General features: G+C 46.4%; 1 long non-coding RNA gene across 2 annotated transcripts; it reads right to left on the reverse strand.

The window, feature by feature from the left end:
* Positions 1-376: 376 nt before the first annotated feature.
* Positions 377-22,157, reverse strand: LOC137441029 (uncharacterized). Of its 2 annotated transcripts, none has more exons than XR_010987295.1 (3): positions 22,091-22,157; positions 12,760-12,897; positions 377-1,259 (listed from the first exon to the last, which is right to left on the reverse strand). It is a non-coding gene; the product is annotated as an uncharacterized lncRNA (long non-coding RNA). The 2 variants fall into 2 exon arrangements; XR_010987296.1 differs by lacking the exon at positions 22,091-22,157 and adding an exon at positions 16,001-16,046.
* Between the last annotated feature and the right edge of the window lie 5,602 nt (positions 22,158-27,759).

Here is a 27,759-nt window from a genome sequence, read left to right on the forward strand (position 1 = left end):
GGGCAAAACCTGGGCACAGGGACAGGCTCAGCATCCAGCCCCCACACCAAACACTGGGCCTGGGAGCCACCATGCCTCCATAAGAGCAGGACTTCAAAGTCAGGTGGGCCCACTTGGACACTCAGGGCTCCACGCCCATAGGGCTGCCCATGTCTCCAGCCTGGCTACCCATATGGCATTTACACTGCCAGACTGAAGCCATCTGAAGCAGGGTCAATGCCGTCCCTGTAGCACTGCCCTGTGAGGACACAGCACAATCAGGGGTGCAGAGGTAAAGCTCTTCAGGCTTAGGGGTTTTGGTGCAAAACACTCATTTCAAACCCTGTCCAAGTGTCACAGACTACCCAGAGGATTTTAAGTACAAAGGATATCACAGGAAAGAAAAATTTTTTACCAATAAAAAATAACAAAGCCAAGGGGATGTAAACAAACTAATGAAGCTGGGAAACTTGGTTAATATCATTGTGGGGGTTTATGGTTAAAGTTAGGTACTGAGGCAGGCTTGAGTTCCCACAGTTGTGGGAATGTCAGCTTTGGGACACAAAGTTAACATTCGGTGCTGTAGCTTTGGGTTGGGTTGGGTTGGCTGTTTGTTTTTTGGTGTGGGTTTTTTGTGGTTTTTTGGTTGTGGGTTGTTTTGTTGTTGTTTGGTGTTTTTTGTGGTTTTTTTGGTTTGTTTGTTGTTTGGGTTTTTTTTGTTGGTGGGTGGGTTTTGGGGGGTTTGGGGTTTTTTTAAGGCGAAATGCTGCTGGACTCATGTGGCATCATTTTTGGCACAGGATTACTCATGACCCTGGAGTTATACAACGTCTTTGTTTCTTTGTGGGATCAACAAATGCAGGGTGGGATAAGGGGATGCAGCATTCAGCACACTCCATGAAATCCCTGTGATACATCATGGGACGAAGCACACAGTCTTGTCCTGGTCCCTGGGTTTTCCCAAGCATTAACTAGGGGTTTATAAGAGTTTAATCAACTGGGGTCCCTTTTGATGGCTGTCCATCATGCTGGAGATGATACTTCACGTAAAAGCTGCCCATTTGGTGGTGGGTTTTGGCTGGGGTGTTTTGGGTTTTTTTTTGAGGAGTAACATTGCTTCTTGCTTAAGCTGGGTGGTGATTTCACAGTCCCTGTTTCACTTCTGAAGGGATACAGTTCCTTTTGGGGTCCCTCCGGCAGCAGTATTCATTGATGGTCGCAGCACACATTGCTCTGAGCGGAGGGGGACTCCAAAACTCCAAGCCAAACAAAATGTTCCCCTGAAAGTAGAATCAAATAACAAAGGTCTTTTTATTCCACTTCACATTAGAAAATTCCTCTTTTCATTGCAGAACCCAAATTTTAGCCTGACTCAAGGAAAACAGAAAAAAAAAAAAAAAGAAAGAAAACCAACCTATGAAGAAAAAATCCCAGTACAGGCTCTGCATTCGTTAGTCCCACAAACTGCACAGTGAGAAGAAGGGATGCACAGCCCCACACACAAGCAGCCCCTCGAAAGCCTCCCCTCAAAACAGATTTGCCAGCAGATGTTCAATAGAAAATGGAGCACGTTAGTTTCACCACACACTCACAACTTCTTGGGGACGGGGGGTGGGGAGGAGGCTCTCAGTACCTTTTTTTATGATCTGACGTTGACTTCACTAATGATTCACATTTGGTTCCAATGAGATATTTTCGTATGACTAATGAATCTATACTTGGAGGCATAAGAGGGTCTGTCTAATTATCTGTTGCGTTTAGTTAAATACTGCAAATTTTCAAAGCAGGTTTTCTTCCTGTGGCAAATGTTATGCCCCTACCGTCTGTCTTCTCCTGGTGCTTTAAAAGCAGCCCAATGCTTTGACTCGTACCAAGCTGACATCTGGGTTTCTGCATGTGTAAGCACAAGAGATGGCCTGAACTTAATTATGCAGCTAACCAGTCCTGCTCTTTTTTTTCAGGTGGCCAATAGGTCATTCCCCAAAGGACAATTTAAACCCAATTTTTCAGCACGCACTTGATGCTTGCAGTGGCCCATTTTGCTGGGGGCATTTATTGGGGTGCCATTAATAACTCCTGGCAGGGCAAATTCTGTACGAGCACCATCGTGTAGGCTGCCTGTGCACAAATCATTTTTCCACAGGGAGGGCTCAAAATCTGATGAGAGAAGGGAAGGGAGAGAGGAGGGGGAGGAAGGGGGCTCCTTCAGCTCAGCTGCCTGAATTGCAGGAGGACATAAAACATAATGATCCTGGAGGGAAAGGAACCGTACGCAGTTCAGATGTGGGAACGAGCCAGGATTTCCTGTTCATATGCCTCTTTAGTAGGTGCTCGAGCTGTTCTCCTTCTTTTATCGCTGTCATTTTCTTTGTCTGCCACCAAAGCAATAATGCTGGTGCAGATACAATGGATCAGACGTTCTCCCTGCCCCTGCTGCTGCAGCCCTCAGCCGGGAGACCTCTCTGTGCTGCTCTCCAACTCCAGCAGAACAATAAAGAAGATTTTACAGCTGTTGTGGGGATGGGGGGAGGCGGGGAGGCAGAGGGAAAACAGCTTGAGTGCCCGTGGCCAGCTGTAATTTTTCCAGTGGGTCTTTGCTGACAGTTTTAGGATTAACAAGTGAGCTCTGTTCCCAGGCATTTACCCCTCTGGATAAGCTGGCCTGTTTGTTCTCAAGGGTTTATTTTACCCTACAAAATATGGCATTGCCAAACAGATGTAGGCTTGTTCCTAGAAAGGCAAGTTATAGCTGAAGCTGCATCTCACAGAGGCTTTAGCCCTTGGAATTGTTTGGAAATGCTACAGTATTCCTCCGACCCTTTTCAGGGCAGTTTTTTCCCACAGACGTGCTGGTCGATTCTTTTATGGCTCTGTCCTTTGTCAAGGATGAATTAGGAAAAATAAACTCACAAACAAAAAGTGGAGGCCCAGCACAGAGATCTTCTTGCTTCCAATGATTAAGAAGTATTTTACAGCTCTGGTTGTGGGGGGTGAGAAACAATGTGTCCTCCTGTGTTTTTCTTTCCCTCATTTTTAGCTTGATGGGTAATAGGGAGAAAAAAAAATATAAAAGAAGAAGAAGAAGAAAGAAGAATAAACCAGGCTTACTACTTTTAAAGGCCTCCTTTTCAATAGACTGACACAAAGTGCTTTATGGTGAATGCTAGAGAAAGCCTCCCATGTCCCAGAGCTGGCACAGTGAGGGGCAGGTGGTGAGGAAGAGAAGGCTTCAAGGAGGAAGGCTGTGAGGGTGCAAGCTGGGCCTGATGTCAGTATTTGGTGGCCAGGATCTTGCTTTCCTCCTGGAGATATGGCCAACTTCAGCCATGAGTAAAGGTTTGCTGAAGGACTGGTGCCTAGGAATTGCCTCATGGCAAAGTGCATCAGGATGGGGCAGTGAAGGGTCTGCCTTCCCTTGCCCTGGTCCCTCCCAGAGGTGTAAGGGAGGTTAGAGTGAGTCAATAGTGGGGTCAGGAGGAGCTCTGCTCTGATCTCTGTCCTCTGCAAGGAGGAACCCACCTCTCCATCAAAAGGAACAAAATACCCTTACAAATCCTATTACAGAGATGCCAAGTCTTGTCACGAGGCATGTGTCTGTTCACAGTCTCAGGTGATGCCCTGCCTTTGCTGGCCAGCACATTTATCCCTTCAGCAGCAGGTCAAGCATGTTGCTGAAGCTTTGGGGGTCAGATCCTCACTCTTGGAGAGAAATCCCACTTCACCTAAGAGCTCAGCTCCCTTTCCTTATGCTGGCAGTGGGTAAATGGCTCCCTGGACCCCAGTACATGCTCCATAAGACTGCAGGTCCCTGATGCTCCAGCCCTATGCTGCCTTGCTCCCCCACTACAGGAGCATGGAGAGCAAAACTTAACCTAGCTCCAGACACCCACATTCACCCACTGAATTGGGGTGGGAGAATTATTTTATCAGGGCACTGCAGGAGGAGTGAGGTACTGTAAGGCCCACTTGGTCTAGTCTGCCCACAGCACTAGCTGCTCCCCAAGACAATCATGATGAAAATTGCAGACTTTCAAGGTAATAGAATAAGCTGCCAATAACTCCTCTGGGTTAGGTGCCTAGATGTTTGCTGCAAACCTTACCTGTATTGCCAGAGCCTGCAGAAGGGAGCAAAGTTTTGAGTAGTACAAAAACAGATTTTGCCCACCTGCTAGGCTTGGTTAGCAGAGGTGATTGAATATGGAAACAGGAAGGGCTCTTATCTGAAATGAAGCTCATGATTTCTCACTTGGAGAAATGAGCACACTCTGAGCACTTCCCCTACACAAGACAAGGTCAGAGCAGCACCACCTGGGTTGTTGCGTGTCTTCCCAGCACACCCTCTGCCTGTCCCTGCCCTCCAGCCTTCGCTCCTGGTGGTGACTCACTTCTGTTTGCCCTGCAGTTACAACTCAGCCTCTTGTCCTCCCCCACCAAAACTCATCCAGCACGTTTTATACTTCCCTCAGCACTTGCTCTCTGGAGCTTGGTCGGCTCCAGTGTGAGGAGCAGAGATACCCTGTGAGCTCCTGCAGCTGCAGTCTTAGCTCTGCTGCTCCACAGGTCACACTCAGAGGTAGGTCTGAACTTACTTAATGCCCTAGACCCCCCCCTCTCTGTCCTCAGATTGTTTTCTCCAGGTGCCTCAGGCCAGCCAGAGTTCAGATTCAGCAGAAGGGTCAATTATAGGCCACTTTCTTTACATTTACTGAATCTGAGATGTTTTTAGTGAGGCTCTAAAAGCATTATCTATGAGCCTGATCCAGTAATTACAAATGCTTTCGGAGTGGTCCAGCCTAGTTTGTTTAGGTTTCTTCAGGACTGATTGGAGATTAGCAGAGCTCTGCTAATCTCTAAAACTACATATTAGCTGGAAGGCATAAAACAGTGGTGGTTTTCAGGCTCAGGGGCCAGGTGCTTCAATACCTGCCCATCTCCCAGGCATGGCAGGAATCCAGCAAAGATGCAGGGGAGGGAGGCAGTATGCTGCAGCTTTGCCTGGTCTGCAGTTGACATGCATAGCAGAGACTTCTGGACTTGCACACCCAGGTAGCCAAACTTGTCCCTAGGTATCCCTCAAAGATGCCTACATTAGTCTCAGGTGTACAAAGCAATCTGAAACCAAGTAGCTGACCTGGAGGAGGAGGTGTAAAAAGAGTTAAATATTGACATAGGTTGGTCAGACACAGTGGTTCAGCTTAGAGGGATGATAAAACGAGGCCACAGAGAATTCATGTGGAGATTGTCCTTGACTTCAGCTGGTACCAGGATTAAATGCTGTTGGAAGATAACCTATTCAGGATGAGGGAGATGTGGCTGAGGGAGGGGAGGGAAGAGCCTTTATTTCAGTCCAAGCTAGCAGCACATCTTTGCAGAGTGGCTAAAGGACTGGTACTACTCACGGCTTCTTTATTACAGTTTCCCAGTTGCAGTCCTGAGGGCATCAGCAGAAGGTGACCTCTCTGCAAAGACTCTAAAATTTCATCACCTTTTGAGATGCTACAAAATTCCTATAGGGAATGGGGATTAATACTCTCTCTATTTAGAGGCCAACAGCCCTAGTTTCTTGCCTGAGGACCTGCTCCTCTGGCCTCAGAGACCTTTGCTCTCCAGGTCATAGAATCACAGAATTGTCAGGGTTGGAAAGGACCTCAAGGATCATCTAGTTCCACCCCCTCTGCCACTCCCCTGTCCCCTGAGGGCAGGGACACCTCACACTAGGTCAGGTTGCTCAGAGCCACATCCAACCTGGCCTTAAAAACCTCCAGGGATGGGGCTTCTACCACCTCCCTGGGCAACCTATTCCAGTGGTGTTCCCTTATGGTGAAGAACATCTTCCTAATATCCAATCTGAATCTACCCATTTCCATTTTTGCTCCATTCCCCCTGATCCTATCACTACCTGACATCCTAAAAAGTCCTTCACCAGCTTTCTTGTAGGCCCCCTACAGATCCTGGAAGGCCACAATAAGGTCTCCTCAGAGCCTTCTCTTCTCCAGACTGAATAGTCCCAGTTCTCTCAGTCTGTCTCCACAGGAGAGGTGCTCCAGCCTTCTGATCATCCTCATGTTCCTTCTCTGGACACATTCCAGCACATCCAGATCCTTCATGTAATAGGGGGTCTAGTACTGGACACAGTACTCCAGGTGGGGTCTCACCAAAGTGGAGTAGCAGGAGAGAATCACCTCCCTCGACCTGCTGGCTATGCTTCTCTTGATGAAGCCCAGGTTGTGATTGGCTTTTGGGTCACTCCACTCTGATTTCCCTTCAGTGGTAGAGGTGATCCTGCAAACTCACAAGCCTGGGCATTAAGAGCCACCACATTGCTTATACCTACTGAGTATTCCAGTGTGTGCCTTGGTTTCCATGGGGATTTATATCTGCAGATAAAAATCAGATTCAAAATCCCTTTGTTTCAGTAAGTCCAGATACTTGAAGAGGGCTGGAACAGCCTCCCAGCCCTGTGACATAGTGAGAATAGTACCCCAGACAAATATGAGAATCCAAAGATCCCTCTGACATTTGCATTGACAGGCTTTCCCTTGGTGCCTGGTACCCCTTGAGCAGGGCAGCGGGATGAAAGCATTTCAAAGCACACATAGATGCATAAGAATTTTATTAGCAGCACCAGCCAACACTTCCATTTGCTTTGTATTTACTGTTGGAAAAGTAATAACAGCTTTGGAGAACCTACTCAGGAGAAAAATAGCCCTTTTCTAGGCATCATGCTGGGATGCTGCTTTGAGTAACAACATTGCTTGCAGGAACAGAGTGTAAGGGGGCTGCAGCCCCCGGAGGAGCAGAGATTCCTTACATGAGCCCATGGGAAATGCTTGGATGAAACAGGATGAAGAAAAGGAAAGTGTGGTGCAACTACATATCAAGAAAAGACTCCAGCTGCTGGTCTCTAGCTGTCTATGTCAAAGCCTTCTTGGGGAAGAAACTTAATTCATCTCCTGGGATAATTAAATACAGGAAAAAACAAGGAACAGTCTTGTGTTGGCTGGGGACAAGACAGACCATTCAAATCTTAACCCAGAGCACATAGCTCTCCTCCAGCAAGGTAAGTATTTGAAGGTACACTGATACTTACCTCTAATAAAAAAGAAACCCCAGGCCTTTGCAATCTCCTGGCTGTTGAGGAACAGAAGCTACTCCAGGACTAGGGAGCATGCAAGACTGTGCTGCCTTTGACCTCCTACCAACTCCTAAGCCAAGAGTTTCCCTAGTCCCCGGTTCTGTGTCTATGCCTCTCTTGAGTCTGACTCATTTCTGCATGTGGCTGAGATGGGGAGACAGAGCCAAGAGGTGAGGGGACAGAGCATCTTGCAGAAACAGGTCCTTGTACCCACAGTATTCCTGGTCTCAGACAGGTTCTGTCCCACCTCTGTCCCTGCCTATTGGTAAAGGCAGAAACCACTCATAGGGCATCATGGAGCAACACTAACTCTGCTTTTCTGCCTTCAGACAAACTTTCTTGCTGTCCTCAGCACAGGAGAAGACCATGTATAAAAGTGTCTTTTTTCTGCCAACAGCACCACATGAGCAGATCTTGTGAGCATCACATCTGCTTGACCACTGTCAGTACTTAACCAAGAAGCCAGCAGAAAAACACAGGGCCTCAACTCAGAATATTTAGCATCTGCTTTAAAGCACACTACCTGTCAAGAAATGGGGTGGTCTGGGTGATCCTACTCCATGATAACACAATAAGCCCTCCTGCACAGGGCCAGTCCTGCAGAGAGAGCCAGGCAACCTGGCAGGTGGGTTTTCCCTTGCAGGACACATCCATGGCAGCAAGTTTTTTCATTTCTTCAGTGTGTTTACATGTACCAGCCTCAGAACATAAGCACTGACATGCAGCCCACAGGCAAGACCTCTTCCCTGACCTTCTGCCCAAACATCACTGCTTGTTTCTGGCTTACCCCTCTGGACCCTCAGTGATTCCTGTTATACAAAAGGAGCTGGAGCTAGACTAACAAGCTCTCCTCTTCCTTGCTCACAGGGACACCCTGCTACTGAAAATGCATGACAAAAGTAACAGGGATGGTCCACAACTGCCCAAGGCTGTATATTCCTTCCATGCCAAGAAAAGGTCCCCATGTGACCCCATAAACCAGTAACTCCTGGAGTCATCCCCCAACCTCTGCCCAAGCAAACATGCTATGCAAAGCAGATGGTTTGACTAGAGACCTCCAGAAGTTTTCTTCAGAGCTGCAAAAGGTGGCTCAGGGTCTGTTCCAGTCCAGTTTTAAATATCTCCAAGGATGGAGATCTCACAGCTTCTCTAGGTGAAACCATTCACCCCAAGAAGCTTATTTTTTGTAATGAGTCAGATCTTCCCTCTCAGCAACTGGCTCCTGTTCCTTCTTGTCTCTTTTGTGGTGCCCCGCTGAGAAGAGATCTGCCCCATCCTTTCTGAAGTCTCCCTTTGGATAGTCAAATACAGCAATTAACTCTTTCCCTCTCTTCTTCGGGTTGAACAAACCCAGCACACAACCTCTCCTCATCCCTTGCTATCACATGCTGGTTATTAATCAGACTTCTATTAGAGATTCTGGTGTCTCACTCAGCAGTAGAGCATGATTTTCAGTTTATAGCTTTGTGTCTATTTCCAAGAATACTTTACTGGCCTGATGTACAAAGTTACTAAAACCTTAGAATGAAGTCACCTCTGCTGCAGAATACAGCTTGCTAATTAACCCTTCACAAAAACACTGCAGCTAAGGTCTCAAAGCATGAGCACCAGTGTAGCCCAAAGACAGGGCAGAGGGCTGTTAGGAAGATAACAGGAGGAATTCAGATCACGGGTTTGCCTGAACATCAGAGCTGCATGAGCCAAGCTCTATCATGTTGTTTTGAAAGCAAGTGGACATTAGGGCTGAGGACGCTCCTACTCAAATAAACTAAATTTGGATTTTAAGTGCAGCCCCACTCTACAAAGCAGCTCTATAAAAATGTCATTGTGGGACTTCCTGTTTATTGTCTTTCACAGATTCCAGATGAAATCCATCCCACCAAACAGAGAGAGCTGTTTTCTGATGTGCCTTCTGCAAACTCAGGTTCTTCTCACTCACCCATCAGCTCTAAAACGAGGTTCCAAATCTAGCTCTCCAAATCATATGTAACAGTCTGGCTTTTGCAATAGCCACAACAACCAGAACCTGCTAATTTGCTTTCTTGCTCTGTGCTGGAACCTTCTCTTCCAGCATCCACTGTCCCAGTGGGCAGTGCTGGTGTGGCTGCAAAGGGGTATGGAGAGCAGTCAAGAGCAAGCACAGCTCTTAGGCAATAAAGCAGTTACTCACTTGTTTACCTACCAGAGCAGCTGGAGTAAAGCCTGCTTACCTTCATTGCTAGGGATTTTCAGAAGAGCCTAAGAGAATCAGGAGCTTGTGCACTACAGGCATTCAAAAGCAGATGAATACATGATTTCTTAGAGCAGCAAGCACAACCCAGTTCTGACCCTTTAGAGGAAGCAAATGTACAACTAGTGCTGGTATTCCACGGTGTCTTTTGAGAGCTGAACTATCCTTTAAATCTCTTTAATGATGAACACACACTGATTTGTCCTGAAAACAAAGAGAGAGCATACCCCCATCCCCCCTGGGGAAAAAAAGTAACAAATAATTACCTGCTTCACTTCAAACTTGAAAAAAAAAAATTAAATTGCTGGTTAAATCTTAAATCTCAGCCAGGTATAAGGGTAAACAGTGCACATCCCTAGGAAAAAAGGGGACATGATTAAGAAAATTCTGTCCTGCAGCATGTGGGGTTGTTCTATCTGCCAGCTGGAACAGCATGGATGGCTGTAAAGGAGCAGCATACACAAGCTGAGCAATGCTCGTGCACACCTTGGGCAGAACTGTGCCTTGCTTATGGCAGGCAGGCTGAGGTACAGCAGCTCTTCCAAGGAATCAGCTTTTGAGACCCCAGGACTCATGCTCCAAAGAGGCCTAAAAAAAATAAAGAGGAGGATGTCTTCCAAAAGCAGCAGGAAAGAGACATAGGAAATAAAACCAACCCATACAAAAAATAATTCTTGCATCTAGCCACATTACTAAGGGTGAAAATAGCTAAACATTGTTAATAGAAGATCATCCCAGTACCAACCAGGACACATTATGTTCCTGGCCAAAAGATTATGGCAAGATGTAGCCAGGTGTAGAGGGGAAAAAGGGGTTGGATAATGTGAACTTGTCTGCTGGAGAGCCCAAAATAATCCCAAAGATCTGTACTCAGCAATTTTCGGTGTCTGCTGCTCTGGGCCTGATATGATCAGCCCAGAGAGAAGCGCTGGGACAGGATGGCTCTCAGCTCTCTTGCCCTCTGCCGGATGCAGGAGTTTGATGAGCCCAGATTCATCCCCAGAAGTTAAAGCTGGCTCTTTTACAGCCCAGTGCTGCATTTCTACAGGGCTGCATCCTCTGGGAACTTCAAGGGGAGGGGTTAGGGGAAAAGCTGAACACAAGGTATAGCAGAGCTAGAAACTGCAATGGATACAGAAAGAGTGAGTTTTAAAAGAACTAAACATATTCCTTGTGCTGCTTGTTCCTGTCTGAATTGCCCAACATCTCAATGAATCCAGTTTTTTTCTAGTTCAGGTTCTCGAGATTTGGGTGTCTGTCTGCCTGACAGAGATTAGCACTGCTTTCTAGTGCTGCATTAATGCGCCTGTGAAAGCAAGAGGTGGATGTCAGGAGGGTACTGCTATCCTTCTGTCCAAGCAGAACTGCCCTGCCCCACAGAGAGGGGATAGGGGCATGACTAGCACTATGAAAAGACATCCAGCTTTCAAATGCCTCCAGCCACTTAGCCACTGCAGAAACAATCCCCATCCCAACACATTTTGTGGGCCGGGCCAGCCCAACCCAGCAGAGCACACATACAAAAGATCTCCTAGGAAACAGCTTCTGCATCTCTTAATTTCATGGGACAGGTCAGGACAGGGAGAACCATGGGAGTCAGGCAGGGTTCCTGTATATGCACTCCACCTGCACATGAGCTCCTATAAGGTTTAAATCACAATCATGGGGAAAAGTCAGCTTCTCTAGACAAACTGTTCACATTTAAACAAAACAAAACAAAACAAAACAAAACAACCAAACAAACAAACAAAAAGACCACAGTAGTGAAAAGCACCTGGAGAGGTTTGATAACAAGTTCAGCATGATCCACATGGCACTATGATATCCACTCCTTCACCTGCATCCTTCCAGACAATATTCAGATCCCCTCACTGCTGGAAATCCACTGGCAAACCTACCCTGGTATGGCAGAGATGACATCCAACCATGTGACTTCCTATACCCAACAACAAACATGCAAAAAACCAGCATGGTTGGCCTCTACACCCACTTTTCTCCCACTTCAGCACAGGAGCAACTTCTGATGTGAAGACAAAAGGTGTCACAGCAAGTGCATTGCCTTTTTCCCAGTAAACAGAGTCATTACTCAAAAAAGGGCAAAAGCACAGTGAACAGCATGAGGTACTTGGTAAACCATTTCACCACATTGGTCTGAACTGGGAAGGGCTGTGAGAGATCAGCCTGCCAAATCCTCCACTGGAGTCCTTCCAGATTACCCAAGCCAGCCAGGACAGCACAGCTTGGCCAGGAAGCTGATGGGATGGGGTATTTGCAGGCAGCTGGACTTCCCCTGTGTCTAGACTGACTTGGGGAAGAAAGGTTGTTGCAGTCCATGACTCGCTCTAGGTACCTGATAGCATGGCAGTGGCCTCTGCTCTCCCCTGCAAAACCCAGAAGCTGGGGTGGAGGAGGGTTTTGTGCATTATTCTGAGGAGAGCCAGTCCAGTCGGCAGCTAGGTCAGGGGGCTAAGATGCTGCAGCTGAGGACCAGGTAAACCAGCTGCAACCTCTGCACCCAGCATTGAGAGTTCAGGCAGACAAACCCACACCATCACTGCTTCTGTCAATGTCCTGTTCTGTATCTAACTTGTGGGATCATGGGAACATGACTACTCTACCTGAGCTTGTTGCCAGAACAGGACTCATCTGCTAGTCACACTACTCACACATGAGCATATGCCCCATGTGAGACCTGAAACCCTGTAGCCAAGATCCAAAACTTGGTTCATGTGCTCTGAATGATGAGAGACACTGTTCTGGTCCTGGACACACACTCAGAGCCGGAGCTCTTTGGCAGGTCCTTTGAACATGGGGGGGTCAGAGCTCTCAGTATCTGCTTTCAGTCCTACTCTTGAACCAGCAACATGAGTATGACAGCTACCTTGTGGCTGCCAAAGCCTAGTGTCAGCCCAGAAAGTCTAGTACTTCACACTGGGGCAATAAGGCCACCATCCTCTGAGGCAGTAATAAACTGTCCTCAGAAAAGAACAGCTCGGCTGGTGTAACTACACTGGGGACTTCAGTGAGCCCTGCTAAAGCCACTCACAAATCACTTCCCACCCCTGACCCGCATAGCTCTGCAGGCAAAAGTCTGTAGCATTGCCCTGGCCAGGAACATTAGACATAACAAATGTATTTTTAAAACAAGGGGGAGGAACATTTTTCAGGCCTAGGGGGTAGAAGATGTTGGCTTGAACTGCAGAAGAAAGTTCAAGGTCAAATCCTCCTGCATGCAAACCAGCTCCTCTGGCAATGCTTTGCAGCAGTGCCAAGTATCAGCCCCTATTCTAACATCTCCCACATAAGTATCTCTCTGCTTTGGGCACAGACATATTTCTGGAAAATACAAGTCTGTAAATCAGTTCCTCTCTAACCTGGTGAAGTCCTCAAGGTAAGGAAAGTGTGCAAATAATACCTGAAAACTATGTGACAGAAAGCAGGGTGATGCTGTCTTTCACACATGGAGATGTAGGTACATCAGCTCATGCCTCTTATTCAGGATCTCAGTGGAAGTTTTGAGCTTCATGATTCTTGTGAGGACTCTCTTCCAAGCCTGGAGCAGACAGATGAGTAAGTAAGACAAGTGTACCATACTTCAGTAAGATGGATCACATTTACATCACCTCTGACTCTTCACCATGGCTTTGCCCACTGGGAAGCCAGCCCAAAAGACCCTGGACCACTCTGAAGGGACACCTATCCAAACCCACTTTTGCAACAGAGACTGGCCAAAGCCTTTTTATTTGCAGTAATTGTCCCAACCAATCAAAGGCCTGCTTTGTGGATGGGGCTCCAGTCAGTTGACATTGGAGAATAAATCTTATGAGTGGTGACTGAAGGAGCTGGGGCTGTTTAGTTTGGAAAAGGGGAGGCTGAGAGGATACCTCATTGCTCTCTTAAAACTACCTGAAAGGATGTTGTGGAGAGGCTGGTGCTGGTCTCTTCTTACAGGTAATAAGTGACAGAACAAGAGGGAATGGCCTCTAGCTAGAACTGGATAGGTTTAGAATGGACATTAGGAAAAAACGTTTCACAGCAAGAGTGGTCAGGCATTGGAATGTGCTGCCCAGGGAGGTGGTTGAGTCACCAACCCTGGGTGTATTTGAAGGTTGTTTGGATGTGGTGCTTGGGGATATGGTTTAGGGGTGAACCTTGTAGAGTAGGGTTCCCAGATGGACTTGGTGATCCTGAGGCTCTATTCCAACCTGGTTCTGTGGTTCTGTGATTTGGTGACAAAAGCAAGACCTAAGACCAGATGAAAATCCTATCTGCCAACAGACATAGTTTTATGAGCCAGTTTTCTTGGGTTTTAAAATATTTTCATCTCCTCCTCCTTGGAAGAGAGGCAAGTGGTTGACTGTAGGGACTTGATGAAGCTCACCTCACTTATGTTGATCTCACTCACTTCCCCCAGCCTGAGCCACATCAGATACTGCACAAGTTAGATTTGTAAGATGAAACCACCTCTTTTTGTATTTAGTATTCTTTTATTCACTGCTCATTTTGGTATTTTCTGCAGCGAGCCTTCTCCTGCAGGTTATGTTTCCTCCCCTGAAGAAATGTCCTTATGTACAGCAAATTAATCCCTGTTCCCTAGGCATGGTGTTTCTCCATTTTTATGATAGCAAAATATTTTCAGAAAAAATACTGCATCAGGAAATGAACTGCACTACAGATGCTAAAAATGTGTCTTGCATGGCTGGAAGCAATCAGCATGGTCATTTTTCTGTTCTGCTCATTTTCAGCTTCTTGCCACCCTTAAAAAGGTACATAATAGAGGTGCTGCAATTCTGTCTTGAGCTCTTCACCCCCTCTTTCACTCAGCTAAATCCTGACAGAGTGTTTTGCACATGCCTGTTCAAAAGCAGTCCACCATTCAAAAGCTCACCCAGCTACTTGTGATTTCAAAGCACTCCTAACTGCTTTCTTTGTGGTGTTCCTCACCCCACGGGTGCCCAGAGTGCTTCCCAAGGGTTTCAGGGAGGCAGTCATCCTATAGCAGCACTTGGTATCCCCTCAGCACGGCTGAACAAAGCCCCACAGCTGGAGAGCAAAGGTCTACACCTCTCATGGGATCACATCATCAATGTGGCAGTGTGCCAGAGTCAACACTTGTGCTGACCTTCAATTGCAAGCAAGAAAATCCCATAACAGAGACCATACCACAAACATCTGTGCTTTCATCAGGGCCAGGTGAAATTGCTGTAATGGGATGCTAATTGTCATCTCCCTGAAACTGCTCCAGGGGCAGCAGTAGTGGGGATTGTGAAGTACAGGAGGAGCAGTGGTTGCACTCCCTTACATGGTCCCCATCCAGCCTGATTCCTGGGGTCCTTGGGGTCTGTGGATTACTTCAGACCTTCCAAATCAACCAGGGTCATCCCATCCCCAACAAGTTTCTTTACCCCAGGACTCTCTGCTTGGAGGAGATCTGATCAGCTGAGCTACTCCATCTTCAAGGCTGCCCAGAGAAACCCACCAGTGTCTAGCTGGCCTACAGATTCTTCTCATGGCAGCTCACCTTGCCCTTCAGACACAGATCTCCTTTTGTTGGTGCCTGGTGATTAGAGAGCTGCTCCCAGGGCCAGGTTCTCCTCCACTGCCTGACTGTATGCTGGGACACATTGGCTTTATGTCCAAATTTTTCAAATATTTTGCTTTGTGGTTTTTCATGCAGTGGTCAAGATATTTTTGCAAAAGGCACCTTATAAATTGGCTCCATAAATACACATAAAACACCGTGTTTAATCCTTCCTTTCACATTCTTCTTTTCATTATTAAAATGTCCCCAACCTACTGACTCCCTCCCCACCCTGTCTTTAAGCCAGTCTAGTCCAACTTAAAATACTTTTGGCTTCTACAGGAAGACTGGAGAATGACTATTTTATTTCAAGGAAGCTTGTTTTGGACTAAAATCAGGCCTGGTGGAAGTGAAGAATGGCTGTGCACATCAGGTGCAGAAAACAACGACACATGGTGGTGTTTTCATGCCAAGAGGCTCAGTACCACACAACGAGACCTCCACTCACCAGCCCTTCCTTATTGAAGTATACTGAATGGGAAAAACTCCACAGAAAAGAGGAAAAAATTATCAGGGACAGAGATGCTAAAGAACACCCAGACATGGGATGAGCAGCGTGGGTATAGCCCTGAGGACAGGCAGAACTCGCCCACAGCAGCAGTAAGACTGTCTCCCTTGTATGGGTCAAAAAGGTGCCTGACTCCAGTGAATGACTCCTGAAAGGTGGATTCATCCCCTCCAAAAACCCAGCCAAATGCATGCTGGTTTGGAATTAGCTTTAGAGGAAGATCCACAAAACCTGCTTAGGTTTCCTCACTACCATGCTCTTTGCATCATATCCAGCCCTAGGGATGCTCAACCACCCAACAAATGTCTGCTCTCATCAATCTACAGCTCCCATCTTCTCCTTCCAGCCCAGTTCTTCACAGTACTGATGGACCATTTCCAGGCCCTCCATGTATTAGAGAAGTAATGAGACAAGTCAACAAAGAGAAGCAAAGGTCATGTTTTGATGATAGCAGTTTAGCCTGCACTGGCCTATGCCCGTGCACTTCATAGGTTTCATCCAGCAGCTGAGAGATAGAGAAAAGCAGTAAAGCACAAGAAGAGCATTTTGTGCATCACCAGGTAATACCTCAGCATTCAGGACTTCACTTGCCACGAGGTGACAGAGCCTCATCTGAAAAACAAGAACCAAACTTGGTTACCCCCATTATAGCCACAGGGCACAGTGGGAGACTCACTCACATGTGTGGGTGACAAGCCCCAGAGGATAATACCCATGCTCTTTAAAATGCATAAAACTCCTAAACAGAGTCTCATCAGCCAAGAGGTCAGAGCAGCTAGGAGACCATACTAGCCCAGATTTTGTTCTTGGAACCCTAACCCTGTGGTTTATCTTTCTTAATATTCCTTCAAGGATCACAATGTTCTGGCCAAAAGACCTTTGGGTAAACCTCTTGGGTAAATGAGGGTATTTCTTGTATCCATTACCAGCCTCTGGCTGCATTAATACCTTAGCTATTTCATCACAGGCCTCTCATGCCTGTTAATATGTCTTTTGGACTCATTTCAGCCTGCAAGCCTCCCAGTTCCACAATTCTGCTGAGCGGCTTTGTCCTTTTTCAGAAGGAGCTCAGCACTATGGTCTGAAGGTTAAAGCCCTGGAGGCCTGTGCCTGGGTCAGCTGGACTCTATTCCTGGCTTGCTACAGCCCTTTTCCCCTTTCCATCACTCTGAGCCTGACAGAGAAAACCCAGAGGCAGCAGGGTGACCTGGCCTGGGGTGTTTGCTAGACCAGAAACACCTGTGCACAAGTTCATCTCTGTGCATCTAATGTTCTCAGTTCTTCACTGATAACTCAAAACATCACAGCAGCAATGAGGCCAGGCACAATGTCAGCTCAGCTAGCCATGTCCAAGGCTTGGGAAGCTTTACTACAAGACCTGAAAAACAGAGAGATCAGTCTGTTTTGCCCAATAAACGAAGAGATAAACCCAGCTTTTGACACAGCTCTAATTGTTTAAAGATGGCCACAGGCTCAAATGAAGCTTTGTCTTCAAGGCCTGAGTCATGGGATTTTTCTGGATTTTTCATTGTGGAAATTGTTTGGTCCAGGGGTCAGGGAGAGCCTGCAACCAGACCCAGACATAGAAAATCCAAGTCCATGTGCTCAACAATAAAACAAGCCTTGAGAAGTGGGCATGGTGATGGCCTTCAATGCCTTCCACAAGAGGAAGATGCACAAAGCAGATGAGGATCAGTCTAGTTCCCGTTGCTGGTGGCTTCCCTTCGCACCTCCCAGGTTAGCTGTACTCACACCCTTTCCCAGGTGCACAAAAATGTGCAACCTGAGGTTTCTCACCTCAGTGCAAATCAATCCCACTGGGGCCAAAACCCCAAGGTTTGCGTCAAGGGAGTTGGCAACTAAATGAATTAGGATGGCAAATTTGGACTGGGAAAGTTGTGGCACTGTCATCAGGCTCTTTGAGAGTGACCACACATTGGTGACACCTAAGCAGGGAGGTTTTGTTCCTCTGTACAAAGATTTTTAATCATAGTTTAATGAACAATTAGCCAAGCTGGTCAGGGAGAAAGGCTGTTAAAATGTTGTTACTGTTCCCTGCTAAAAAATGTGATTATCCTTGACCTCTTCTTAACATGTTTCTCAGGTTTAAAATGAAGAAACAAAATCTCCAAGGCTTTCAGCAAGAGCCCATAAATTTGTTTTAAAAGAAAATAACCTCAGATTTGGGGTTATTATTTGGTCAGTTTCCCATGAAAAGTCTAGGGAAAAAAATCCTCAGAGAGAGATGTGCTCTGTTGAAATGCTCAGTTATACAAAAAGGACTGATTTTCGTTGTAGAAGAAAAAAAACCAGTTTCTGTAAGAAAATTAGTGTGACCAATGAGACATGGTTTGATTCACTGGGAGCTACTGGATCTGGTATTCTGCCACACTCTTCCTGAAGCTGTCAGTAAAGGAGCCTACATCCTATAAGCAGGTAACTCAAGAAGATTGACACGTCTTTGCTCTTTTTGTTATAAACAGGGATTTCTTGTTGCTCTTGAAAGCCTTAATTTGCAGTATTCAACACCTTAACAATTCCCCCATGCCTTCTCCTCATTAATTGCATCAATGAAAGGAATGCACTTGATTTACATCCATCTACGTGAAAAATGGTCAGCAACATGTTGTAATAGGAGCAATGTATTCAGCAACAGGAGAAATGCTGCAGTGCTTTCTAGGATAACAATAAACTGGTAGATCTGGGAGTTTATAAAGCAGGGATAAAGTAAATTAATCTGGATTGTTCCTTCTGTTGCCAAGTCTGACGCTGCTGCTTTGCCAAATCTACTACAGAAGTGCAAATTGGTGAGGAAATGCAGTGAAAGATAGGTTCATGTGGTGTACTTCTCTGTTGCTCCAGACAGGATCTCAAACTACCTTCTCCAGAGCAGCTGGCTCTGTGGCATGTGCTTGCTACCCAGAGAGAAATCCTTGAAGAAAGTCTTCACCCAAACACCCCTTTTATCTTCAGCTCCCTTCAAGAGTGTCAATATAGGTCTCTTCTGAGTGTGAGCTGAAGGTGATGACTTTAAGAATCTTACCTATGGGTAGGAGCAAGAAAAGGGGAACTGGGAAGGATATTGACACTTCTGCAGGCCAAATGAAACCTTTCACAGGGCCAGTGATGCCAATAACGTGATTTATTGATGTCCAAAATATACAGAATCCACCCTGTCCCCACATTTAAGAAAAGGACTAGAGGCTGCATTAGACAGAAAATGTCGGGTTCAAAAAACTATGTGACTCTACTTTTAACATCAGGAAACCCATAAGATACCAGACCTGCTTGTCTTTCTTCCCACAAATGCTGCTGTGCAGGCCAGATCACTGCAAACAGTTCCACACTACTGGACTTTGAAACTTCATCCATTTGTGCCTAGAGGAGAAGCTGGCTAGCTGAGCCAGCACACAAGCTTCAATCCAGCCAGGAATAGAGAAAGAGGAGCCTGTCATCTACCTCACTGGCATTTTTTGGTCTGTTTTGGAGCTGGGCCTGTACAGGAAAGCAAAATTACTGAGAAGGAATGATGGAGGGGAAGGACAGGTTCAGAGATGTAACTTCAAATCTGGAAGTGTAACATGAGGGACTCAGCTTCAATGCCACTCTCATGAACAATGCAGTTTGCTGGCCAAATATTTCTCTCCCTTTACCTAACATATCAATTCAGAAATCATCCAAAAGAGCCCAAAACAATCACTCAGTCTGAGCTCTTGCACAAAACAGACCACAGACTGCTCCAGTAATTCCTGCATGAATACACTGCAGTGCTCCAGAGCCACTGGAATACAGGGCTGGAAACAATAGCTTTGAAAGAGCTAATCAGACTTATGAAACAAACAAAAAAAATGGAAAGGCAATAAAAGTCATGATGAGTCAAGGAGGTATTTATATGTGATAGCAGGGTTTCTTTGGCTGAGGACCAGCAAGAAACAGTGTCTTCATCCAACCCCCTTGATGAGCATGACAGAGCAGTTTGTGCTGCAGAGAATTAAAAGTCTCCAGACAGAAGAAAGGTGAGGGAAAAGGCAGCAATCCAAGATGGGGCCAAGCCTAGCTCAGACACACACAGGTCATTAAGCTAATGGCTCTTAGCTAATTGCACACAGAGAGACATATCCTGCACAGAAAACAGCCTGAGAAACAGCCTCATGGAACGGGCATTAAACAAAGGCATTAAGCAGGGGAGCAGTAATCCTTTTTCGATGCCAGCAGGGTGTGAGGCATTTCTCCTCCACAGGACTGCGGCCATTCAGTCACACTCAGCCCACGAGAATCCCACAGAAGCAAGAAGCTGCAAGAAGCTGCAAGCCCCGCTATCATCACTTCATGTGCAGAGGCTCAGGGCAAAGATGGAGAGATCTAGCTAATGATACGTGCGTGCTGTTAAACACACCTCCCAGGGAAGGACTCTGAGCCTCGGGTTTAGATGTAGTAATAAAGTCATGAAATGAGAGCAGAGGAAGGAGGCCAAGACTTCTTGTGTATTGTTTGCAGCTCTGACCATGTTTGCTCTGTGATTCAACCCAGTGTTATGGGGTCTTTTAGAAGCAGGCCATGAGTCATCCCTGCCATTGGTTCTTTCCCTCTCTGGAAAGCCCCCAACTCGGGAGGGTGAACATGGGGGAACGGCATCTTTCTTGATAAAACTATTTAGCCTCCCAGGTTCCCCTATCTTTTCTCATGCTAGGTATCTGTAAGCCTCAAGCTCCTTCAAGCAGAAGTGGAGAATGCATAGCCTGATGCCCTCAGACAGCACTTGAAAGGTAGGAACTGCTGCTTTTCAAATCAAAGACAGAGGGATATCAAGAACACTCTCAGTCCTCCAAACAGTGCCAGCTCGCCCTGAGCCATTTTAGACAAATGTTTGCCTAATCTCCAACTTGTAACTTACAGAGGTGACATTACTAGCACCTCACTTCATATCTATGTCACATTCCTTATTGCAGGGAAATTGTTTCTATCACAGAATTGCTGTATTTTGTAACTGGAAAGGACCTCTGGAAGTCTCTGCTCCAACCCAAACTCAAAGTAAGGCCAACAAGATCAACTTGGCCAGATGCTGCCCAACCACACCTAACCTGTGTCTTTCTTGCTGCAGTTTCAACCATCACTTCTTCTCAGGTCTGCAATAGGAACAGGAAACAGATGAGATACCCACAGATAATATCTAGTCTTCAGTCACACTGATCCTGGAGTTGCCGACCTCATGAAGATTACTGTGGCCATAAATGGGAAGAGTTAGAAGCATGTGCCTCAGGCTTCCTCCATGGAGAGGAGAAGACAGAAGAAAGGCAGGCAAATCAGAAACAGCTCATCAGATGCTCTATACACCAGCCTTCCCTCAGGCCCCTTCTCCTCACATCAACAACATCAGAGCATGAAGACACATAACCCCCCCAAGTGCTTAGTTCAGCTGTTGATAGCTGTGGTACTTCTTGCTGTGCCAACAAAGTTGCATGCTGCAGCTTTTCCCCCAGGCTCACAGCATAGAAGTGTGGAAAACCTAACTGAAGAGACGTTTCAGTTAGTATTTTATAATAGAACAGTGTTACAAACCCCTCCACCCAGAGGAAAGCTCTTTTATTCCATGAACAGGCCAAACAGTCCTACTGCTGACCAGGAGACTGGGAGGAGAGGAATACAGTAAAGATGTGTTCCTCAAAATGCATAGATGTTCCTCAAGAAACATTAGGACAAGGTCTTTCTTGGCTGTAGGCATCCTCTACTTTGCAAATCCCTTAACTGTGTCACCCCAGCCCCTTCATGGTCCTGTCCTGGGAGCTCTGCTTTGCCACCCTTGCCTGTGCCCATTCCCCAGAACGTTTGTCACCTTCTAGCCATGAGGAAAAACCCTCATCTACTTTTCTTCAACCTGCCCTAGTCCTGCATCCTCCCCACGTCCACCCTTCCTCTCCAAACACACATGTATTTAAGGGCTGAGAAACTGCAGTCAAACAGGAGGTGCTTTAGGAGAACAGGGCCCTGAAAAGAAAGAGCCTTGCCATGTTAACTGGGGGCGCCTGCCAGCCGACAGCCCAGCCCCTGAACACACAAGGAATTTTGACCTCACATAGTGAAACTTCCTAGAACTTTAAACCTTTGTTATTGTTGTTGTTGCTGTCGTCGTTGTTTCCTTGGCTCTCTCTTGCTTTTCAATTTTCCACTTGGCAACCGCTTCAAAATGATGCAAGAAAGTAGCTGCTGCTCAACTGCAAATTATTAATTAGATGCCAAGGAGTCTGTGCATGACGGCACGCAGGGCAAAGGGGCTGTGTCCTGCGTTACAAAACGAATGCGCTGGCCTGGCATTGCTCTTCTGCCCAGACATATAATTTAGTGGTGCATCACCATTTGCTCCAGAACCAATTCTTAAAAGAGAAGGTACTTGCAGAGTATATGGAGGGAGAGAAGGAGAGGGAAAATAACAAACTCACAACCCACTCTGGATGTCCAAGGGCTGATACTTCAGCTGTTGAAACTCTTCCTTAAGAGCGTCAACCACTGCTAAAGCAAAATACTAATTGTTCTTACCTAGGTGCTGGTTATAAATAGTCTGACTGAAGAGATCCTGCTCTAAAATACCAGTCTGATGAAATTGAGAAAAACTTCAGGTGCTCAGAGCTACCCACCTCTCCAGGGTTTCCTAAGACTTACCACCACCCAGGCAGGAGCTGAGGCTTCTGTGATGAGTCAGTATGTCTGGCCACACGTGGTGTCCTCCCAGCCTGCTGCAGCACAACTGAAGGGAGGTTTGCACAGGCTGTGGCTGAAGGCTCTAAGGTTTTCAGTGCTACACTTTGCCCTAGACATATCTCTGCACAGAGGACCTCATAGTTTAAATACTTGAGACCAACAAACATCCCAGGGGGGAAACTGTTCCAATGGGTAATTACCCTCATTGTTAAAAGTTAACAACAAAACAATAATTGTAGACAGCTGGGCCTTTCATGCCTTTTATAGCAACATTTCCACAGCTCCACAAGAGACATTGTTTGGGCTTCATAAATAAATTTCCACCCCAATTCAGGATAAATTCTTCAGTCAATTGTTTCAGATGCTTTCCCAAGAGGGAACTGCCACTTCCCATGTGTCTCTAACCATGGTGTATCTTCCTGGCATGCATATGCCAGGCAGGGACCTGAGGGGCTTTCATACTTGCAGGGGTTGAGCTCCAGACCATGCTTGTGCACCTGGAGTTGCTGCATCCCTCATTTTCTGCATGGTTTAACTCCCAGCATTGCCTGGCCCTGGCCCTGACAGAGACTTGGAAGCCTTTGGTTGCTGCATCCTCATCTCCAAGAGGTTACCTGGTGGCAGATGGCCTAGGGCAAAGCAAGGCTCAAGAAGCATAAGCATGTGAAAATCTGCAGATAGATCATCAACAATGAGGAAGGCATGGGTGGCCAAGAGATAGACTTAAACTAAACAGAGAAATTACCCCAGCTCCTGCAGGCCAAGTTGATAACCCAGGAATAGGCTAGAAGAGGCCTGACAGAAAAGGTGAAGGGAGGCTTATCAGCAGTGATGACATGCATCCTACAAAACTAAAAAACCATGCTTGGCTTGGAGTGCTCCAAGTGCCAAAGCCTGAGTAGTCTTGGGAACGTCACCTGACCTCGTCTGCACCCTGCTCATCTCAGGGTGTTCCTTCCCTCTACCAACCCTAAAAATTCATATTTCTCTGTGCTGGGAAGTACTAACCAGTGTCAAGGATGTGGGCTTGCAAGTGGCAAGATGAACCTTCTACAGCTTCCCTGGATGCTGTGCTTGATCCCTGCCATCCTCACAGCTTGATGCTAAACCAGCACAGGATGATGCAAAGCATCAAGTGGATCCATTCAAGGACATGGGAAGGACTCATACTGGAGAAGTTCATGGAGAACTGCCTCTGGTGGAAGGGATCCTACACTGGAGCAGAGAAAAGGTGTGGGGAGTCCTCCCCACCGATGAGGAAGGAGCAGCGAAGACATGTGATGAACTGACCACAAGCCCCATTCCCTGTCCCTCTGCACCATTGGAGTGGAGAAGACAGAAATCGGGAGTGGAGCTGAGCCTGGGAAGAAGGGAGAGGTGTGGGGAAGGCATCATCCTACTCGTATTTGATCGGTAATAAAACTAAACCAATTTCCCCAAACCAAGTCTGTTTTGCATGTGACAGCAGGTGTTAAGAGATCTCTTCCTGTCCTTATCTCAACCCGTGAGCCTTTTGTTATACCTTTTTCTCTCCTGTCCAGCTGAGGAGCGGAGTGAAAGAGTGGCTTTAATGAGCACCTGGCCTCCAACCAGAGTCAACCCACCTCTTGGTCCTAGCCTGGGTAAAGATTAGCATTCCTTCACATTCTGGGCTGTGGAAAGAGTTGTTCAAACCAGGCTTGTAGCAACCTTTTAGACATTTCACTGAAGAGTTATGTAAAATATTTTCCCTGCTTTGGTAGTTGGCAAACTATGTTTTATAAGACAAATGGAATTTATTAATGCAAAATATTTATCAAGTCTTTGTAGATTTTTTTTTTCCAAGGGAGTAAAGAGGTTAACCAGAAATCTTTCATCTTTGCTGGCTTCTGAATGTTAAAAATACAGCTGCTTTAGAGCATGACCACAGGCCAGAGCTTCTCTCATTCCCATGCAAACCCTTTTTCTGCAAGTGATAGCAAGTTCTCCCTTTGACAAAGGCACCATCTTTCTGCAGGGAGTGTTCCTGAAACGTGTTTTCAAAGGCTTGGATGATCTCCATCCTACAGATGAGCAGCTGAGGTAAAAGGCAACACATACAGGATCCTGTGTGCTCAGCTCTCCACAGGTGGACAAAACAAGAAGATATTCCATCTCAGGGAACTCACATCATCCAGGAGGATGCATGTAAAGTGAGAACGTATCAAAAAAGAATGGAAACAGTGGGAAAGGGAAGAACAGCATATTGGCCATATGAAGTAGCCTGAACGTCACATATAACCACTCTGATGACTTACCTCCGCCCTTTGGAAATAAAAGAAGTAATATAGCTGCATCCAATTCTGGGATCCCCAATTCAAGAGGGACAGGGATCTACTTGAGAGAGTACAACAGAGGGCTACAAGGATGACTAAGCCTTATGAGAAAAGGCTGAGAGACCTGGAGCTATTTAGTGTAGAAAGTAGAAGACTAAGAGGGGATCTGATAAATGTATATAAATATCTGAGGGCTGGGTGTCAAGATGGAAAGGACAGCCTCTTCTCACTTGTGCCCTGTGATAAGATAAGGGGCAATGGATGTAAAGTACAGCACAGGAAGTTCCATCTCAACATGAGGAAGAACTTTACTGTAAGGGTCAAGGAGCACTGGAACAGGTTCTCTGGAAAGATTGTGGAGTCTTTCTCTGGAGACTTTCAAGACCCATCTGGATGCATTCCTGTGCGACCTGCACTAGATATTATGCTCCTGCTTTGGCAGGGGGGGTGGACTCACAGAATCACAGAATCAACCAGGTTGGAAAAGACCTCAGAGATCATCAAGTCCAACCTATTACCTATTACCTAACACCTCATGACAACTAAACCATGGCTTCAAGTGCCACATCCAATCCTTTTTTGAGCACCTCCAGGGACAGTGACTCCACCACCTCCCTGGGCAGCACATTCCAATGGCCAATTACTCTTTCTGGGAAGAACTTTCTTCTCACCTTGAGCCTAAACCTCCCCTGGTGCAGCTTGAGACTGTGTCCTCTTGTTCTGGTGCTGGTTGCCTGGGAGAAGAGACCAACCCACCCCCCGGCTACAACCTCCCTTCAGGTAGTTGTAGAGAGCAATAAGGTCTCCCCTGAGCCTCCTCTTCTCCAGGCTAAGCAACCCCAGCTCCCTCAGTCTCTCCTCATAGGGCTTGTGCCCAAGACCTCTCACCAGCCTTGTTGCCCTGCTCTGGACACGTTCAAGTATCTCAATGTCCTTCTTCAATTGAAGAGCCCAGAACTGGACACAGCATTCAAGGTGTGGTCTAACCAATGTTGAGTATAGGGGAAGAATGACTTCCCTGCTCCTGCTGACTTGATGAACTCCAGAGGTCCCTTCTAACCCCTAACATCCTGTGATCCTGTGAACTGTCAGCTCTGTTGCAATATCTAATGCCTTGGATTCTCCAAGTGAGCAATGTGCAATGACTTAACAGTGCTCATGGTCCATGTCGTTACAAACATTTCTGTCTTAAGATGCTAAGCACTGATTCAGTAACAATAATCCAAAGCAAAGCTTTTGGCAATGGCCAAGCTACTGATGGAGATCACAAACCAGTTTAAGATTGCATACCTGTCTGATTGGTTATCACCTTTGAGTGCTTGCTTCTTCACTTTGAGAGGTACTGAAGCTCATGAGGACTATCAGCATAACCAATATTTTTGTCAGAGGTAGACCTACTTTGGAATAAATCTCTGCTTGCTACAAGAAGAAGGTGCATTTATTTCTTTCTTGCTCTTCAAGCACTACAGAGAACACATCTTCCGCTGACTAAGGTTAAAAGTTAGTTGTTTAATGCCTAGATGATTTATTTTATTCTCCTTATTTCCTTTACAGATTTGCCCTCTAATCTCAAATCAACAGCTTGAATGGACCAGATATGATTGATAGAGACTAAGATCTTATCTTCAAGCAATCAATTTGGCCTCACATCTGGGGTATTGGAGACAATCTTGCTTTGCATCAAAACTTCTCCCTCCAAAGGTGAGTACTTCTAAGAACTATAGTCAGTGTAAAGAGGCAAGTAGTGCCTAGCACTTAGCATTTACCATTACATAATATTTATTTGGAGGAATTGGGTCATCTCTCCACCCTTGCAAAGACCTGCAGCTGATCCAGCACCGCCTGATTGGGTGAGAAAAGCAGAAACTTGTAGAAGATATTTCTCAGGGTAGGCAAGGACTGCAGAGCAAGAAAAAATGTTCCTCTTATGACATGAGATTTAATTATAAAGGTGAAGAGAGGTCACAGAGCAAATTCCCAAAACCAAACTCATGAGTTATGAATAAATACTCTCTGGTGTGGGCAGAGGTGCCTTTGGAAAAGCCCACTGAATCAAGGTTGAAAAGATCCCATTTTGGTGAATAAAATACACAAAAGAAGTCACCATTGATGGGAGAACTACCAGGTTCAGGAGAAGCAGTTCTGTGCTGCCCACGTTAATGAGCCTACTTCACAGAAGCAGGCCAAAGTCACAACACTGTGCAGAGAAAGTGTGAACAAGAAGCATTTTAATGGCAAGATGGGGAGTCATCACTTTGCCTGGGTTACCCTTCCAGTTGTCTCAAGTATGGCCTCTTCTGTGCCAAGGTCTGCCCATTACTTTCCAGGCCTCTGCACATCCCAGGTTATAATGTTCTGAAGGCAGGCTCTATGGCCCCAGAACCAGATTTCCTGTGCAGTAGCTTCCCTGCATCCCTTACTGAGCTCTTTCTGTGAAGAGCAGGTAGGACTCTGAGCACAGGGAATCTAACGTCCCAACACGAACACTTGTTCCCAAGGTGTGTCTCGATGACTGAAGGCCAGGAGAACACATCAGTGGCAAAACCCAAGAAATCATTTGCACAACTGACATTTTAAAAGCACAGCCCAAAGCCTCATCTGGTGTAACTGGGCAGCTGTGCTTGTAATTGCACAAAAATAAGAAGCTCAGGTCAACTATACCTCTGCTGCCGCAGGGGCAGGGGCCAGCCATGACCATGCGCACCACAGCAGAGCTCCAGCCCATTTTGTCTTCTGAGAAATTGGGTGGAGGTGCCTGAGGTATGCAGTCCTGTGGGGCTGACCATGCTTTTCTGCTGGTGGGGCACCAGGAAGCTTGAATACTTTCCCACAGTGACACTGCTTACACTCTGAGTCAGGAAGTGAGTGAGAGAGAGCAAGAGAAGAAATAGAGGTGGGCAAAAGCCAAGGGAAGCCATCCCTTTGGTTCTCCTTAGGTAAGGTTGTCTCCAGTGAAGCCTGGGGAGGTTTGCAGTCTGAAATACCAATGTCAGAAGCCTAACAGAAGGTTTCTTTTAGGAGTCATTGGGGGCTTTGTGATGCTGCTTTATCTTCTTCCACCTTTCTTTCTTTTGACACTTTCAGATGCCAGAGCATCACAGCTCTTGACCTGGGGCAAGGTTTCTCTCCTAAGGAGAAAGGGCCTGCAGGTCCCTGCCTGATTGTAGGCACCAGCTTCAGAACCGCTTGATGCGCTGGTGGAAGGAAACAAAAGGGGAGTACTACTGCCTCATTCACTTGCTAATAGACTACCCAAAGAAAGACATCAAATCTATGACTGCCATGCAAGGACACAGTCTGACTTGCTGAAAGCACAGGAAAAAGCAAAGTAGTGCA

The sequence above is a fragment of the Melanerpes formicivorus genome, unplaced genomic scaffold (genome assembly GCF_026170545.1).
Source record: "Melanerpes formicivorus ecotype bairdi unplaced genomic scaffold, bMelFor1.0.p_v2 SCAF_5, whole genome shotgun sequence".
Classification (NCBI taxonomy): Eukaryota; Metazoa; Chordata; class Aves; order Piciformes; family Picidae; genus Melanerpes; species Melanerpes formicivorus.